Source organism: Lissotriton helveticus, chromosome 3_1 (assembly GCF_964261635.1).
Source record: "Lissotriton helveticus chromosome 3_1, aLisHel1.1, whole genome shotgun sequence".
Lineage (NCBI taxonomy): Eukaryota > Metazoa > Chordata > Amphibia > Caudata > Salamandridae > Lissotriton > Lissotriton helveticus.
Genome location: NC_136061.1, coordinates 1,738,119,836 through 1,738,134,647, shown reverse-complemented (window position 1 = coordinate 1,738,134,647; position 14,812 = coordinate 1,738,119,836).

Sequence of the window (14,812 nt, the reverse complement as noted above, 5' to 3'; positions counted from 1 at the left end):
TTGCGCCCACTGTAGAATTACAAAGGGGCCTCACACGTGTGTGCGCCCCCTTCTGTAACACTAATAGGGATGTCGAACATAAAGCGTGGATGTATGACATTACATCGCATGCTTTTACATCGCATGCTTTTACACCGCGGTTTTTACAACGCATACCATTACAACGCATAGTGCTTTGGGGCGCTGGATAGTGAATAGTTTAATTTACTATTCCAACTCCAGTCCCCGTGGATAGTAGGGAAGGTGTTGGACAGTAAATTAAACCTATTCCCTATCCTAGAGCGCCCCCCAGCGCAATGCGTTGTAATGGTTTGCGTTGTAAAAGTTGCGTCGTAAAGGCACTGCGTGGTAAAAGTTGCGTTGTAAAGGATGTTTCCCTAAAGTGCCAGCATTATCTTCAAAGGGGCATTCCATCATTTGCAGAGGAGTGTGCCCCCTTCAAATGAGGGAATCCCTTTGCCTCTGCACCTGCACAGTATTACCGATGCGGGCACAGAGGGAAAGAAGCCCTCAGGAGGCACTTTGAAAGTTCGCCCCCTGAGAGCTGCCCTCTGCAAGGGGTAAAGGGGGTCCTGTGGACTCCACAGACATTCCCTTGCAGGCGGGTGCAGTCACTGACTGCACCCGCCTGCAAGTGGATCTCTATTCCCCTTAAAAAGTGCCCTGAGGGCAGTGCATTCCCCCATAATACAGCACATAATACAGCACATTTTTCTTCATTGCGCCTGGCGCACCTTTTAAAAGGTGCGCCCTGTGTAATGAAGGAAAAATCACTGCATGTGTAATGCGGTCCATGGTGATTGTCAGATGGATTAATAGCTTTTTATCAGAGATCCTGTGTTACCCGCCAGTCACGTGGTAAAATCCCAGAATTGCATCTCAGCGTGTTAAGTAAGTGCATCAAAGAGCTGCATGAGAACCCTGCAGATCCCTTCTGAATCTGTCAGTACGCTAAGGTTGCTAAAATGCTTTCTATGGGGTAGTTATAAACACTTAATAATGTTACATTCTTACAGGGCATAGAAAGAAATATATATTTTCATACAGACTTGAGAGCCACAAAAGCAGCTTCCAGATCTTTGCTTGTCTTATTACAAAGTCTGAAGTGACATGCTCAATGTCTTTACTTGCCCTGACTCTGATGTGAGTCTGCCTGAGTTTTGCATCAAGGTTTGGATTCCAGCTTTGCTTCTTTGAACTCCAACTGTTCTCAGCCTTTTGGTACAAAGGGAGCTGCTCATTGTCCTTCAAGTGTGCCATGCCCAGTTGAAAAAAAAACAAAAAATCACGACCCTAAACCCTAAATCACTACCCCCTGCACTAATATACACTTTCCCCTACTCCTCTCCCTACACTCATTCACTACCCATCACAACCCCCAACAGTACACTAAACACTGTGAACTACACTAAACTAAAACTACTACACTGGGGCTCACCAACAACGGCCACATGCATCATTGTTACATTTTGCGATTTCTTAATTGCGAAAATTAAGGAATCGCAATTAAGAAATCGCAAAATGCTATGCATTAAGAAATCACAATTTGTTTTGCGATTTCTTAATTTTCCTTAATTGCAATTCACAATTTGCGAATCGCAATAAAGGAATCCCTTCCCATTGATTGCTATGGGCCTAGAGGCCCATACGAATGAATGGGAAGCCATACTCATTTTGCGATTCGCAATTAAGGAATCGCAAAATGAGAATGCTATTTCAAGGGTGCAGGGGGGGTCCAAAGGACCCCCCCTGCACCCCTGAAATTTAACTTTAAGAACATTTTTCACACACACATGCCCCAAGGGCATGTGTGTGTGTAAAATGAATGTTTTCGCAAATTACCATGAAATTCAACTTCATGGTAATTTACTTCTTCCTATTTGCGAATTCGCAAAAAAAAAATGTTCATGCATTGCATTTAAGAAAGCACAAATTGCGATTTCTTAAATGCAATCGCAATTTAAGAAATTGCAACATAATTGCGATTCCTTAAATTGCGAAAAAACTTAAAAAACATGATGCATCCCAAAAAAGGAAATTGCATTCGCAAACGGCCGAATTTTGCGATTCGCACCGTTTGCGAATGCAATTTACCTTGCTGCATATGCCAATAAGACCCATAAACCACGTTGAAATTAGGGTAGGTACATTAGGAAAAATAAACAATATCTCAACTAGTATTATTGTAAAAGGCAATTTGACATGTATGCATCAAGCATTACGTGCACAAAGACAAGGAGACTCAATTAGTAGTTTTTGAAACGTGCTCATGGCATTGTATAATTAAAGAACCAAAAAAGAAACATTATACAGTTGAAGCAGCACTGTACAGAAATAAATAACAAACAATCTGAATTGGACATGGTGCTCTAAATATGTAAGTGACACAGGTAATTGGCGACGCAAGTGACAATTGTGATCAGCAAGAACGGCGCGTGGTGTGAAGGTGCTAGAATATATACAGTGAATCAAGTGAACAAGGTGGCTCAAAACAATGAATTATAATGCGGGTATCTTGGAAGATTGGACGGATTATTTAACAGAGCCACATTGGGAGATGCGCCATCTATTGCGCTGAACGGTCAACAACGTTTCGATCCTCTTTGGTCAGGATCATCTTTAGGACCGGGTTGTCAATGAAAACGATGCTGCACAGGGAGGTAAGGGCAGGGGGAGAAGGGAGGAAGGCGAGAGGTAACGCAAAGGACCGGAGGGCGGAGCCGAAATGGAGGAGTCAGGATCATGACTGTATCCGTGAGTGTGGGAACGAGTGTGTGTGTGAAGAGGGGGTGGCAGGTGCAGGTTGTGAAGTAGGCAAGTACCAAGAGAGTTGGGGCCAATGATGTATCCTAGAGGTGGAAAGCTAAAGGACCAAGGAGGATCGAAGCTGTAGATCCAATAGACCCAGTGGAGCTGCGAGGTGTGCTTGGCGCAGGTCGGGCAGAGGCCAATGGCGGCTTGTGGTGTGACCTGGAAAGATAGGGCGTGTGGGCCGGGGGCAGAAAGAGGGGTGGGAGTGAGGCAAGAGGTAAGATGGGCTAAGATGTAAAGGACTGTGAGCGGGGGCAGTGGTGCCGGTGAGGACAGCCGTGTTGATCCGAAAACGAGTGCCAGAAGGACATCGCATTTGGAGGCGTGTACAAGTAAGGCCGGGGAGTTAGGAAGGTGCATCTTGGGGGGCATGCGGCGTGCGCTTGGGGGGTGTGACTCAAGGAGGCGAGGAGACTGTTGCGGGATACCTGATGGGTTCCGTAGGGGCCAAGGCGGCTCAGAGCAATGGTGTACGGCCGGCATCTTGGGAGAACCTGCTGGATCGGGGAACAAGGATGGCAGTGAGCGAAAGAACGTGAGTGTAAGGGTTTGCTGAGGCAGAGTGGGAATATCGTGTTACCTGGCTGCGGAAGTCATTCTCGTAGCGGGTGCCAAACAACTCCTGACTGCGGGGGATCAACAATTATGCCGGAGGGGCTGGATTCCGTGGGCAATGCCCGGATACTAGGAAGCCAAGAACAGTTAATAAAGAAGACCGGGAGCTTAGGGAAGGCGCAATTCATGGCGGAACATGGCAGCATGGGGATACAGGATGACAAGGGGGCTTGCCTTAGGCTGATTGAATGCAGCAGCGGAAAAGGCACGGACTTGCCACGTCTGTGTGCTGAGTACCATTTGTGGGGGAGCCGGTCGTAAATAAAACACGGCCGCTTCCAGGGTGGGTACGTGACATTGTCACATGAGTATGTCAGGGTGGGGATGTGAGTAGTGGGTGATGCGGGTAGGCGTGGCAAGGGAGGAGGGAGGGGAAGGGGAGGTGTGTGAAAGTGAAATCAGGGAAAAACATTTGGAAAAAGCATTTCAAAACCAATAATGATTAGGATATGCATGTATCAAGCGAAATACATTACTTTGATTTGGAAAAGCAGACTGGTGGAATTACGGTTGTGTGTCACAGTGGAAACAAAAGGGCAGAAGCTGAACAACAGTTATGTTTAGAGACAAATGAATACGACAGGGTATAACATAGTCCTCGGAATGCAACAAGGGAGAGGTGTCAGGGTATGTGAAATAGCGAGTAGTCGTACGGAAAGTGTCAGTCAATCATGTAAAAACATTTGGGTACACAAGGGTAAAGAAGCATAATGCTTAGAATAGAGAGTGCATAAGACTGTTGTCAGAACAGGGGATAGAAAGGGTGGGGTTTAGGAGGAGTAAAGAACTCAGAGCAATGAGAATGTCCTCGGGGGCGGGAAGGAGAGAGGAGCCAGAGGTGTGCTAAAGGCAGCTAGGTGCGGCAGTCAAATTTAAATGTCTGTGGAGCAACATGATATCAGACAGCAATCGTACTGTTCCATCTATCAATGGTGTTAAGGCCATGGTTCATGGAGTCACATAAAGTAATCCATTTACATTCACACCTGTTTAGGACCGTTTTGATATCACCTCCTCCGGTAGGCAGGGTTGGTTTGTCTATCACCTGCCAGCTGATGTCAGTATCGCGGTGGTTCTTCTCCGGATAGTGCACGACCAAGAGTGCAGTGAGGACTTTACAATGGATTCGGCTTTTGTGTTGAATGATCCTTTGCTTGACCATCTGGGTGGTCTGGCCCACATAGATCAGGTTACATGGGCAGCGAATGGCGTAGACAACATTTTGTGACCTGCAGTTGGTGTGGTTTTTGAGTTTGTACGTTTTGTCCATTGAATTGGAAATCCTTGGTATTGAGAGTGCGGTCACATACAATGCAGTTCTTGCATTCGTAGCATCCAATGATTGGTGCGAGTCCCCAGGAGGTGGTGATGGTATGTTTGTCCACTGATTTATCTGGCCTTGTGATTGCATGCACGAGGTGCAAGGCTAGATTGTCTCAGCGTTGGTAGGAGAAGAGGGGTGGTTCTCTGTGGTCCATATTCCTTGTGTCATATTCCTAACACCAAGTATGTCTAAGGAGACTCTCTCGCATTTGGAAGAATATATCGAAAACTTAATGGGCGGCCCCTCTCTTCTTTCTGGGCCATCCATCATTGCCACTACCACCTTCACCCCCAACACCTCCCGTGTGCTGTTAGAGAAACTTGAGAAACTTAAGAAAAAGCAGATAAGAACTGAACTCCATGCCCGCATGCTCACAGACTATTTGAAATCTGGCGTGATCCCAGTGGGCCTCCAAATCAGAAACACACAGGCCATCTTCACAAAGGACCCCAAATTGTGCACCAGCTTAAGTCATCTAGCCACAACTTGCTCTCGCCACTGGATGGGACTTGGTATCGACACAGCAATTGAACAGAGCCATAAAGAACTCGAAGAAATAGCTGCTCTAGAAAAACTGATTCTGGCTGACTCCTCCGTCACGGATTCTAAAAATCTCCTAGAGAAGATTAACAAAACTATTTCCACCTTCAATACTTTCGAACTAAATAAGAAGATCACCAAAATCCAGAAGGCCATTAAATTCTACAAGGTAGAACAAACGTACACATACCTCCACGACAAATTTTATAACACCCCTTACATCCCACCAAGAACTCGCAACTGGGGTAGATATCGTGATAACCAACAAATTACATTCTCTGACTCATCGAACCCCTCAATTGAGGACACCTACGTAGGCGAAGGACCAAGTACATCACGAGCCACGAACAGACAACAGCCATTACTACCAAAAGTTTTTTTAGGACGAGGCCACGGACACGGCCAACCACAAACACGACCGCCCAGGAACCGACAATACCAACCTCAATTTTCAGGGGAAAGACAAACCCACAACAGGTTTTACCAATGGGGTCCACAACAATGACCACCCAAGATGACACTCATTCCACCTCCACCACCCTGGCTACGTCCACCCTGGATGCCCAGTCAATACCAATATTCAACCTCTCAAATCATATTCTCACCCATGATGAGACCCAACTCCTTTCCAGGGGCTTGAGCTTTGTGCCTACGGAACGTACCAATTTTCTGGAACTCCAATCAAGTTTACTGATGTTCTTCCACCCGATTCGACTCAAACAATTCTTCGCCGATAAGCCTGAGTCCACCCAACCTTCTGGACCTCGGTTCCACCCAGCCTCTACCTTCAACCCCCCTTAATCTACCATGCCACCGGAAATATTGGCCTTCGAAAGCTTGGTGTTGCAGGATGTTGCAGACCTCAAATGCCAATTTGAATATGTGCCCTACAACCTACCACTTGCCGAGAAACAAGCCTTACTTACACTAAAGAACAATCCCGAACTTATAAAAAAACCTGCGGAAAAGGGCGGTGGAATAGTGGTCATGGGAATTGACGAATACGATCAAGAAATCAAACGACAACTAGCCAATCGCAATCACTACCGTCCTCTCACCAAGGACCCCTTACCGGACATCAGGACCAAAATACAACAAACTACGGGGCAAGCTAGAGCCTTGAATATCATGTCCCAAAAGGAATATAATTTCCTTAACAACCAACACCCGCGGACCCCTGTACTATATGTACTCCCCAAGATTCACACACAAAGACAGCATCAACCCCCCAGGCCGCCCCATTGTCTCTGGTTGTGGGTCCATTCATGAACCACTGGGCAAGTATATTGATGCCATCATTAAGGAGTTTGTCCCCACCACCGATACATTCATCCTGGATAACATGGATCTCATCGTCACCATTAAAGACAGACCTTTCGATACCAACACTGATCTGATGGTTGGACTGGACTTAGAATCATTGTACACAAACATCCTGCACAGCGAAGGCCTTGAAGTCATCAAATCACTCCTTGAAGGCAGACCCCAACCCGCCTTAATCCCGACCGAATTCAGCATGGACCTCTTACGAATTGCCCTCGAGAACAATTATTTTCTCTACCGTGACACCTTCTACTGGCAAGTCAAGGGTGTCTCTATGGGCACTTGCTTTGCCCCAAACTTTGCTATTCTCTTCATCCACATCATGGGAAAGACACATATCCTTACCACCCACAACCCCTTCCTCAGCAATATTAATCTCTGGTGTCGCTATATCAATGACATCCTTCTCCTCTGGAATGGTACCACAGAAACTTTGAACCGTTTCATCGATTGGCTCAATCAATCACAAAACAACCTCAAATTTACCAGCGACTCTAAAAACAATGACTTACCTTTTCTGGATGTTCTCATACATGCCGAGGATAACAAATTATGCTTATAAACACTGGGTTGGACCCAATTTAGTCAGAAAGGACCTGGGTAACAGTTAGAATGAAAGAAAGGGGTCCTAAGACTTAGAACAACGAAATTTACAGATTCATTCCATTACATTAAATCAATTCAAAGGAGCAAAGCTATTCAATGCAAAAGAAGTTTAATTCAAAATTTGCATATATATCCTCTTCAATGGATTAGAACTTATGTGACAATAAACACATTTATGAACATATTTGTGCCCACATTCACAACAGGGAGGGGTGAAGTGAAGGGAGTGTCGGGAATAGGATAAACGTGATCTGAGTCATTCAGTGACAAATCTTATTCTTATTCAAAACAATACATATAGGTGGTCCCTTAAAATAAAGGCCACATTGCAAGGCTCGTAAAGAGTCCGAATTTGATCAAGTAGAAGGAGCCTAACTCCCTTGAAGCGATCAGTGTCTATATTGGGACAGGAGTTGGTCGGTGATGTGTAGTCGTCTACGTTTCGACCCGAAAGGACAGTAGGAGTCTTTTCCTTACAAATGGGTCTTCATCAGGACAAAGAAGTTGTGGGCGGGCAACCTCCTAGGGAATAATTGAAACATTAATTAGAAACCGAGCCATCTAGTTATATTTTCAATGGAGGGTGGAAAATAGTGACAATTAAAACCGTGTCGTCTATCAGTGTCTGAATTGCACACTGTTGCGTCTAACATTAAATACACGACTAGTTCTCACCTATCGCCGAAGGCGAGGGAAGTAGGAACTACTTCAGGATGGATTCTCTGATCCTGAATAAAATTTTTCTTTGCTGTAGATAGTCAGTTAGTTTGTACAGCGTACTTGATATCGTCTAAAGTAAACGAAAAATCAGACTTAGTGAAACCGGTTGAATCATCTCTGGTCCTAGATCACAAAAGACCTCAAAAACACTAAACACATTTACGCATACGTTAGAGAATACCACATTGTGATTTTACCTATTGGCCTCTACAAAGTCTGCTATTAGCAGAATCCGATAAATTTTCTTTCTCAGTCAGTAGGGCAGCCTACAAAATAAAGGAGGTTGGTTATCATTGTCATGGCGTGATTAGTATTATACCACAATATATTTTGTATGTCCGTACCTAAAAGCGAGCTTCAAAGAACCATCCAGCATAATCTGGTAGTCCTATTGGGTTCAGTATCGAGTTATTATTTCCTGTCAGCTCTATTTCAAAGCCATTATCGCGTGTAGGGTAGGCGAAACCTTAATCGTAAAATGACACACAAGATCATACAATAATTATCTTTGTGAGCGTGATCACTCAAAGAAAGAAAGAGGGCATAACATTGCTATTATGATCATACTCTGGAATTGCCGCTTTTCCTTAGCGTGGCTTCTATCAGGTAGGAAGCGTGAGGGATAAAGCCTAAAAATGTAAGAGAAAGTCATTTTCTATTAATATTTTGCAGATGTTCGCGACCTAACAAGAATCACAGATGTTACATTTATACCTTCAACAGATGATGGCTGTCAAGGGACAAGGACTAGATCCTCTGAACTGTTCACAGCTTTCTGTAGGACAATAAAGCAGACAACCACGTTTTAGAACGGTTTGTCATGTTTATACCGCGATTTGTACATGAACGCGGGGCTCACAGTAAATACCTTAGGACATCTTGACTTAGTCCGAAAGATCGTCGGGTATACCTCAAATATATGAATGCTTTGAACGCCAAACCGCCAGCTTTCTGTTGGACAATAAAGCAGACAACCTCGTTTAGAAACGGTGTGTCCTGTTTGTAACGCGATTTCTACATGATCGCGGGGCTCACAGTAAATACCTTAGGACGTCTTGATTTAGTCCGAAAGATCGTCGGGTATTCCTCAAAGAAATGAATGCTTTGAAACGCCAAGCCGTTGCTACCCTGACATCAACTCGCCGGTAACTCTCACTCAGAGCTGGCGCCGCGGTAACACCACTTCCTCGTTGGTTGGGGGAGGGCGGGACTTGTGTTGTGGAGCTAGAAGACAGACTGACCCTAGTTTGGGAATCGTAGTTCAAAAAACACTTGGATTTTAGGACTGCAAATCCATAATACTCAAAATTCATCGTACCACTTTCAAAGCATGGCCCCATACTCAAAGGATATAGATATATATATGTCAAGCGAATTCCTTCGTTTTTGGTCATACCTGATGGTCATTTTCATTCATTTCATTTTCACACGTGCTGAGCGCACTTAACTTGCAGGTTAGTGTAGACTCATCATTACAGTCAACCGAGCGGTTAAATTCTACACAAATTCATATATACAAAAAAAGCGATTCGAGTGCACTTGACTCGCAGGTTAGTGTAGACTCATCACTACAGTCAACAATGCAGTTGAATTCTACAAGAATTCCTATATACCAAAGGAAGGGGTTACCCAGCATTGTGCTACGTATTATCACGTTATTGCACATCTATTCAGATGTTCAGTGTGGAATTAAAGCATGCACAAATCACACAGAGTGGTACAAATTCCATGAATCGAGTGGTTACTGAAATGGACATTATATAAAACGGAGTGGATTATTCAACATCATATCCCATATACTGTATTATTCCCATTTGGGAAATTACTAGTTGGAAGACAGGGAGAGAGCACTTATCTCGTAGGATAGTGAAGACTCTACCAGTTTGTCATGTAAATACTGAAGCAAAGTTATACATTAAAGTTCTCAGTTATCAGACTCGGGGAGGGTTAAACGTATTTGCCTAGAGATTCACTAATTGTGCAAAGCTATTCTCGGACTCATTAAGACCTTCAGCCACAGAGTTAAAAATATGGATCCACTTTAGCTCTCTGATATTCAGAATGTTGGACAAATCTCCGCCCCTTGGGCCAAGTGTGATGTGTTCCAAAATTACCCATTTCAGTGATTCAGGTAAATGATTATGTTTCGTGCAATGTTCAACTAGAGGTGCACCAGGTACCTTGCATCTGATTCTACTGCAATGTGAAAGGAAACGTGCTTTCACGCACTGCTGAGTCTGACCTACATATATGAGATCGCATGGACAAATTATTCCATAGATCACATTTTTAGTGTTACAGTTCGTGTGGTGTTTGTGTGTATGGCGATGGTTCTTAAAAACAAAGTCTTTGGATTGAATCGTTGAGGGGCAAGCCTTACATTTCCCACATCTATAGTGTCCCACTACCTGCGGGAGTTTCCAGCATGAGGCTATAGTAGGTTCAGGTGGGCACTCTAAAAACGATGAGACTACATAGTCTTTGACTATCCTGGCCTTTTTGAACGCATGCATCGGGACGTTTGCTATTCCAAGATCCTTAGCAACCATGCTCCAGTGTTTGTTGATGACCTTCTGAACGAAATTACTCTTCGTCGAAAACGTAGTCACACAAATCATGCGTTCCTCTGATTGGTTTTTGCGTGTTGTAGGTTCAAGAAGTGTTTCGCGGTGGCAAAACCAGGCTCTTTTCCTGGATCGTTTGGTGAGCCGTTTAGGATAGCCTCTCTCTATTAGGCGTTTCATCAGAATTTCCGATTGCAGCATATAGTCTTCCTTTTTGCTGCAGTTCCTTCGGACGCGAACAAACACTGGAGCATGGTTGCTAAGGATCTTGGAATAGCAAACGTCCCGATGCATGCGTTCAAAAAGGCCAGGAATGTCAAAGACTATGTAGTCTCATCGTTTTTAGAGTGCCCACCTGAACCTACTATAGCCTCATGCTGGAAACTCCCGCAGGTAGTGGGACACTATAGATGTGGGAAATGTAAGGCTTGCCCCTCAACGATTCAATCCAAAGACTTTGTTTTTAAGAACCATCGCCATACACACAAACACCACACGAACTGTAACACTAAAAATGTGATCTATGGAATAATTTGTCCATGCGATCTCATATATGTAGGTCAGACTCAGCAGTGCATGAAAGCACGTTTCCTTTCACATTGCAGTAGAATCAGATGCAAGGTACCTGGTGCACCTCTACTTGAACATTGCACGAAACATAATCATTTACCTGAATCACTGAAATGGGTAATTTTGGAACACATCACACTTGGCCCAAGGGGCGGAGATTTGTCCAACATTCTGAATATCAGAGAGCTAAAGTGGATCCATATTTTTAACTCTGTGGCTGAAGGTCTTAATGAGTCCGAGAATAGCTTTGCACAATTAGTGAATCTCTAGGCAAATACGTTTAACCCTCCCCGAGTCTGATAACTGAGAACTTTAATGTATAACTTTGCTTCAGTATTTACATGACAAACTGGTAGAGTCTTCACTATCCTACGAGATAAGTGCACTCTCCCTGTCTTCCAACTAGTAATTTCCCAAATGGGAATAATACAGTATATGGGATATGATGTTGAATAATCCACTCCGTTTTATATAATGTCCATTTCAGTAACCACTCGATTCATGGAATTTGTACCACTTTGTGTGATTTGTGCATGCTTTAATTCCACACTGAACATCTGAATAGAGGTGCAATAACGTGATAATACGTAGCACAATGCTGGGTAACCCCTTCCTTTGGTATATAGGAATTCTTGTAGAATTCAACTGCATTGTTGACTGTAGTGATGAGTCTACACTAACCTGCGAGTCAAGTGCACTCGAATCGCTTTTTTTGTATATATGAATTTGTGTAGAATTTAACCGCTCGGTTGACTGTAATGATGAGTCTACACTAACCTGCAAGTTAAGTGCGCTCAGCACGTGTGAAAATGAAATGAATGAAAATGACCATCAGGTATGACCAAAAACGAAGGAATTCGCTCGACATATATATATCTATATCCTTTGAGTATGGGGCCATGCTTTGAAAGTGGTACGATGAATTTTGAGTATTATGGATTTGCAGTCCTAAAATCCAAGTGTTTTTTGAACTACGATTCCCAAACTAGGGTCAGTCTGTCTTCTAGCTCCACAACACAAGTCCCGCCCTCCCCCAACCAACGAGGAAGTGGTGTTACCGCGGCACCAGCTCTGAGTGAGAGTTACCGGCGAGTTGTTGTCAGGGTAGCAACGGCTTGGCGTTTCAAAGCATTCATTTCTTTGAGGAATACCCGACGATCTTTCGGACTAAATCAAGACGTCCTAAGGTATTTACTGTGAGCCCCGCGATCATGTAGAAATCGCGTTACAAACAGGACACACCGTTTCTAAACGAGGTTGTCTGCTTTATTGTCCAACAGAAAGCTGGCGGTTTGGCGTTCAAAGCATTCATATATTTGAGGTATACCCGACGATCTTTCGGACTAATTTAAGATGTCCTAAGGTATTTACTGTGAGCCCCGCGTTCATGTACAAATCGCGGTATAAACATGACAAACCATTCTAAAACGTGGTTGTCTGCTTTATTGTCCTACAGAAAGCTGTGAACAGTTCAGAGGATCTAGTCCTTGTCCCTTGACAGCCATCATCTGTTGAAGGTATAAATGTAACATCTGTGATTCTTGTTAGGTCGCGAACATCTGCAAAATATTAATAGAAAATGACTTTCTCTTACATTTTTAGGCTTTATCCCTCACGTTTCCTACCTGATAGAAGCCACGCTAAGGGAAAGCGGCAATTCCAGAGTATGATCATAATAGCAATGTTATGCCCTCTTTCTTTCTTTGAGTGATCACGCTCACAAAGATAATTATTGTATGATTTTGTGTGTCATTTTACGATTAAGGTTTCGCCTACCCTACACGTGATAATGGCTTTGAAATAGAGCTGACAGGAAATAATAACTCGATACTAAACCCAATAGGACTACCAGATTATGCTGGATGGTTCTTTGAAGCTCGCTTTTAGGTACGGACATACTAAATATATTGTGGTATAATACTAATCACGCCATGACAATGATAACCAACCTCCTTTATTTTGTAGGCTGCCCTACTGACTGAGAAAGAAAATGTATCGGATTCTGCTAATAGCAGACTTTGTAGAGGCCAATAGGTAAAATCACAATGTGGTATTCTCTAACGTATGCGTAAATGTGTTTAGTGTTTTTGAGGTCTTTTGTGATCTAGGACCAGAGATGATTCAACCGGTTTCACTAAGTCTGATTTTTCGTTTACTTTAGACGATATCAAGTACGCTGTACAAACTAACTGACTATCTACAGCAAAGAAAAATTTTATTCAGGATCAGAGAATCAATCCTGAAGTAGTTCCTACTTCCCTCGCCTTCGGCGATAGGTGAGAACTAGTCGTGTATTTAATGTTAGACGCAACAGTGTGCAATTCAGACACTGATAGACGACACGGTTTTAATTGTCACTATTTTCCACCCTCCATTGAAAATATAACTGGATGGCTCGGTTTCTAATTAATGTTTCAATTATTCCCTAGGAGGTTGCCCGCCCACAACTTCTTTGTCCTGATGAAGACCCATTTGTAAGGAAAAGACTCCTACTGTCCTTTCGGGTCGAAACGTAGACGACTACACATCACCGACCAACTCCTGTCCCAATATAGACACTGATCGCTTCAAGGGAGTTAGGCTCCTTCTACTTGATCAAATTCGGACTCTTTACGAGCCTTGCAATGTGGCCTTTATTTTAAGGGACCACCTATATGTATTGTTTTGAATAAGAATAAGATTTGTCACTGAATGACTCAGATCACGTTTATCCTATTCCCGACACTCCCTTCACTTCACCCCTCCCTGTTGTGAATGTGGGCACAAATATGTTCATAAATGTGTTTATTGTCACATAAGTTCTAATCCATTGAAGAGGATATATATGCAAATTTTGAATTAAACTTCTTTTGCATTGAATAGCTTTGCTCCTTTGAATTGATTTAATGTAATGGAATGAATCTGTAAATTTCGTTGTTCTAAGTCTTAGGACCCCTTTCTTTCATTCTAGAGGATAACAAATTAGGCACATGCCTCTATCGCAAGCCAACGGAGAGAAACACCCTCCTACAATATACCAGTTATCATCCACGAGGTCTTTGTGATGGCCTCCCCTACGACCAGTTCTTACACATTCGAAGGAACTGCAAATGGCGCAAAGAGTACTTTCGTGAGTCCGACATCCTCATCAACAAACTCAGCAATAGGGGATACCCTAAACGCCTCATGACCAGAGCACTGAAAAGGGCCAGGTACTGCCACCGGGAATATCTCCTTACACCCCAACTCAAGAAAACGATGACGAGAATACCCTTTGTCTCCAAATTTAGCCCATGCAGTAACCAAATCTCCAACATCATCAAACACAATTGGACATTGCAATGCCCTTTCTAACCCTTCAGAAAACCACCCCTCTTCTCTTACCAACGCAGAGACAATCTAGCCTCGCACCTCATGAATTCTATCACAAGGCCAGATAAACCAGTGGACAAACATACCATCACCGCCTCCTGGGGACTCGCACCAATCATTGGACACTACAAATCCCAGAACTGCATTGTATGTGACCTCACTCTCAATACCAAGGATTTCCAATTCAATGGCAAAACGTACAGACTCAAAAACCACACCAACTGCAGGTCTCATAATGTTGTCTATGCCATTCGCTGCCCATTTAACCTGATCTATGTGGGCCAGACCACCCAGATGGTCAAGCAGAGGATCATTCAACACAAAAGCCGAATCCATTGTAAAGTCCTTACTGCACCCTTGGTCGCGCACTATTGTTAAAGGTCAGGCT